This window comes from Galeopterus variegatus, unplaced genomic scaffold, assembly GCF_000696425.1.
Source record: "Galeopterus variegatus unplaced genomic scaffold, G_variegatus-3.0.2 Scaffold6080, whole genome shotgun sequence".
Classification (NCBI taxonomy): Eukaryota; Metazoa; Chordata; class Mammalia; order Dermoptera; family Cynocephalidae; genus Galeopterus; species Galeopterus variegatus.
Window position 1 is genome coordinate 19,669 of NW_007732191.1, and position 5,134 is coordinate 24,802.

The window sequence follows — 5,134 nt, forward strand, 5'->3', positions numbered from 1 at the left end:
GACCAAATAATGCGTTAGGACTTAAATCCTCAGTTGGGGGCATTTATTTTGGTTCAGCGCCCTCTGAGAAAAGAAATGGAGCTGACGTTCCTCCCCCCACAATGGGGCAGGGGGTCCTGGTCAGGGACAATATACAGAACATTACAACTGAAAAGGACTCAGAGCTGCAGTAGTCCAACTGCCCACAGTACAGATGAAGAATCTGAGGCACAATAGGGAAAGGGACTTTGTTGGGTCCAAGAAAACTATTGAAAAGCTGAGACTAGAACAAAGGACCCCCTTTTAATTAATTCAGACTCAACTGATTTGGGACCTGAACTACATCTACAGAACCCCTCACCTTTGCCGTATTCTGTTGGCTAGAAGCAAGTCACAGTACAGCCCACACTTGGGCGGAGGGGGTGGGGATTGTAGAAGGGCATGAACACCAGGGAACGCGAATCGTGGGGACCACTCTAAGGTTTTTCTGCCACAGACAGAAATATTCAGACTAACTCAAGTGAAGGAGAGAGCAGTTGTGTGATGGAAACATCTCCCAAGAATGAACTGGGCAACCTGGTGGGAAACTGAGTTAGGGCTGGAAGCTGTCACATACTGAGGCAGCCACTCTCCCCTTTTTTCACTTGCTCTCTTTTCTTCCTTACCCCTGGGATCAGATGATCTCCAGTTCCTTCTTATAGCATGGTTGCCACATTTTATTCTTTGAAGATGGACTGTTTGCCTCTGCCTTCTCGTGGCATCTGGTCTGTCCATGCCGTCCGCCCAGGTTGTCATGGCACTGTGGCTTTCCCTCTGCGTGAACTTTCAACTCGCCTCCCCAAAGCTCTCGTTGGCAAATTCTTGGGGGAAGAATCTAACTGCTCAGCTTGGATTAGAGGTCTGTTACTGGTCTAAAGAGCTGTGGTCTGGAGGACAGAGTCACATGGTACAAGGATGGTCACTTAAGTAGGGGTGTGTGAATGACGGGGTACCTCAAGTCATGTCTTCTGTTCCATTCCACTGCATCCCTGCCAGAGATCTCGGCCTGCCCAGGTAGCTGCTCTGGTCATTGTATGTAAATTCCATGAAGATATGAACTCATTCTCTGTTCATCGCTGTATCTTTAATACCTACAACTATGCCTGGCACAAAGCATGCACTTAGTAAATATATAATGAATGAATGAATGAATGAATGGGACTTTAATAACATGATTCAATATTCCCTTCCAAATTCCCTTTCCTAGAAACTAAAATGTCCCAGGGAAATAGCCAATTACTTTTCTTCTGAACTGCAAGATCTGATTGTAGATTTCACCACTTCCTTTTTTCAGGGTTAAGGGTTGAGCTAAAGAGAAGAGGTATATGTGAGTGTGTGTGTGTTGGGAGGGGGGAATTGATGGGGATAATTAGTCTTGGGTGGACTGAATTGAAAGAAAAATCTAGAGGTCAGGGTGAGAAAAAGGAGCAGAAGAATGAGGGGAGGATGTAGCATCTTTCTGTCTTGTGGAGACCAGAGTGATCACTTATCATAGCCTGTCCTTATAATGACATCTCTCAAGTCTAAGAAACCATCATGAACTTTGATCCTCTTGGCCCACCTTGATTTCAGGGACAGTTTCTTTGTTAGGCAAAATTATAAAGATGTCCCCCACCCCTATTTCTGTCCTCTGGCTTTTAAATCGAGTACTAATTTAGTTATTGCTGTGGAGGGAATTAAGGTTACTAATAATCTGATCTTAAATTAGGAAATTACCCTGGATTATCCAACCAGGCCTAACGTATCACATGAGCTCTTAAAAACAGAAGAGGAACTTAAGAGAGATGAGGCAGAAAGGGAGGTCAGGGAGATTCAAAGTGTGAGAAGGACACAACCTGATGTTGCTGGCTTTAAAGATAGAAGGAGGAGTCACAAGCCCAGAAATGTAGGCAGCCCCTAGAAACTGAGAAAGACCCCCAACTGACAGCCAGCAAGCAAATGGGGATGTCAGTCCTACAATTGCATGGCACTGAATTCTACTAATGAACTGTAATGTAGATTCATTCCTAGAGCCTACAGAAAGGAGTGTAACCCTGCCGATACTTATTTTGGCCTTGTGAGACTCTGAGAGAACCAACTAAGCCACACTGTGCCTGGGCTTCTGACTTACAGAAACTGTGAGATAATTTCTGTGCTGTTTTAACTGCTCAATGTGTAGGACTTTGCTGTGACAGCACAGAGAATGAATACAGGTAGGATGGACAGCCCTGTGCAAGCTTATACTTACCTTGCACTGGCAGTGTCCCACTTCAGACATGCAGTGTGTCTGTCTGTCTTTATGCCTGCCTCCAAAACTTCTCAGATGTCATGGGAGCCTGCTTAGTAAAAGGAGACCAGAAGTAAAAGGAAGTTAACATCCCTAGAGAAAAAACTCAACAAGTGGAGGAGGGGAGCAAGGAGATAACTGCTTCAGCCTCGCACCTCCTAATTCTGGGAGGCATTTGCACTCTCCTCAAAAGGCCTGGTGGAATCCAGGCCCCGTTATCTATAGCAGCAATGTCCACAACGCAGCATTAGTTTGGCTTTTCTTTCTTTCTTGTCTAATTCTCCTCAATTCCTTACTCTTGATTTCTGAGATTACCTCCCAAATGATCTGCCTGCTGCCAAGCCCCTTTCTCAGTCTCTGCTTGAGATTGATAGGCAACCAATAGCCTGCTCGATCAGCTCATCTTGCTTAGAATAAATGAGTAACTTAGTGGAAGGACAGTCCAGTGTTTTACACTGAAACTAGGCCTCAAGGAAAACTGAAATCAGGACTCTAGTACCACTAAGTTTCTCTCTCTTCCTTGTCCCCTCTCCTCTAATGGCATTACCTTTAGAAAGAATTAAATCAGGGCCGGCCCATGGCTCACTTGGGAGAGTGTGATTCTGATAACACCAAGGCCACGGGTTCAGATGCCTATGTAGGGATAGCCAGTTGGCTCACTTGGGAGAGTGTGGGGCTGACAACACCAAGTCAAAGGGTTAAGATCCCCTTACCGGTCATCTTTAAAAAAAAGAAAGAAAGAAAGAAAGAGGTAAATCTGTCTTCCACACCAGAGAGAAAAATTCCCAGGAAGGATTGTAATTGCTGACCTTTGGATTAATGTCCATGATTGGTACAAGGGGAGAAAGGGTGCTCTCACTGTCTCATCTTGGGTCAGGGTTGGAGTCCTGGATCAAACCATTAAAGCCATGTGGCAGTGTCAAGAACTCCAGTCATGGTCAATGGGGGCTACCATTGTGTTTCAGGGCATTCCCAGAGATAGCAGAATGATCATGAGCTGGGAAAACCTTCCCACTAGTTATCTAAAACCATGACAAGCACTCCAATTCTCTTTACTTCCTCTTTAATGATTCTTTCTCAGTTTCCTTCCTATGCTCTCTCCTTCCTCTGCCTGACCTGTGAATGCCAGAGATCCTGAGAGTTTCATCCTTACTTGTCTTCTCTTCTCATTTTTACTCAGTCCCAGAGTCACTTCATTCCTTAGTAGACATTATGGTATTCCCCTCAACATTTAATCCACTCTAAAATGTTAATCTAATGTAGTCTTGGTAATTCCAACCCCCTTGGCAGTAAGTTTTAGGGGGATGAAAAGGTCTGAACCAGATTAGACCAAAGAGATTCAAGGAGATGTTTGCTTAGGACTTCTGGGAAAGAGAAATCAGTCATACTGTTGCCTGTCGGATGGGAGAAGAACCAATTGCCTGTAGCATCCATTTTGTGATATGAGGGGAGCTAGCTTTAGTATGAAGTCAATGGTGGGGACAGCAAGGCAGTGAGATGGAAAGATCTCAGGTTCCTAATGACATTGTAGGGCCAGGGAATCTACCCACTCTGCCCTACTAGTGGACTCCCTGATTTGTGAGTTGATACCTTCCTTATCACTTAAGCCAGTTTGAATCAGGTGTCTGCAACTGGAGCAGAAAGCATTCTACTTCATTCACTCTCACCACTGTGAATGCTCTCAAGCTCACTTTCCTGGGCTCCAGACCTACCAACATTTCCCAACCTTGCTGCTCCTCTTCCTGGGTTCCCTACAAGTCATTTACCTAAGAAATAAGAATTGGGTGCCTCCTATTATACCAAACTCTGTTTTAGACATTGCTGATAGAGCAGTCAATGAAACAAAGTTACTTATGAACCAGTGAAGGAGGCATATAATAAATAAAACTATTTTCTGAATGAATAAAACAATGAATAATGCGGAGTAGGAACTCAATCAGTGTCCAGTGAATATCACATCAGAGTCTGATGCTCACTCAACAAACAGCCCTGCGGTTTGGGCGTCAGATTCTGTTCTCACAGAATCCTGGCCTCTAAAAAGGTAAGAAAGACCTAGGGCCTGCCCCCTGGAACTCAGTCCGGAAAGGATGGCAAGCCCTGTGCGAACTGCTCTACGGGAACCAGGTCTCTACCTCTTTTTTTTTTTTTTTCTCGTCTGTCAGTACAGGGACCGATCCCTGGACCTCGATGTCATCAGCACCACGCTCTAACCAACCGAGCCAACCGGCCAGCCCGGGAACCACCTCATTTACTCGTCACTGACTCTAAGAGCTTCTCCAAGGAGCGACAGCATGGGACGACCCCAGGCCTGACACCGGGCGGTCTGGGCAGTGCTAGAGCTTTGGGGAGCCCGTCCTTACCCTTGGGTTTAGGCCCGGTCAGTGCGAACTTGCGCGAGGAATGGTCTCCCTCCATTTTCCGGGCCCGGGCCAGTGCCTGGAGGGTCTGAGCCCTTGGGACCTCCCGCGGCCCCTGTCCCCAGACTTCAGAGGCTGCCCGGGGTGCGTGAGGGGGGCCCGCGGGATGGGGAGCCCGGGGCACATACGGGAGGTCACCGAGGTCGGTCGGGAGGGGGTCGGCGAGGTCAGTAAAGGGGCTCGAGGGAGCAGGAGCGCCTCGGGAGAGGACGCCGCCGTCGCTTTCTTCCCCGCCCTGTCCTCTGCTCGCAGCCGCTCCGGCGCCGCCGCCGTCCCCTGTGCCCCGGCAGGGCCGCGTTCCTGTCCCCCACCGGACGCCCTAACCCCAGGCCGAAAGGCGACAGTTCCCCGGCGGATGACGCGGCATGACTCAGGGGCCTGTCCCTTCGGCCCGGGAACTCGCGGTTCGGCGGGGCTTCGCCGCTCCTCCGGG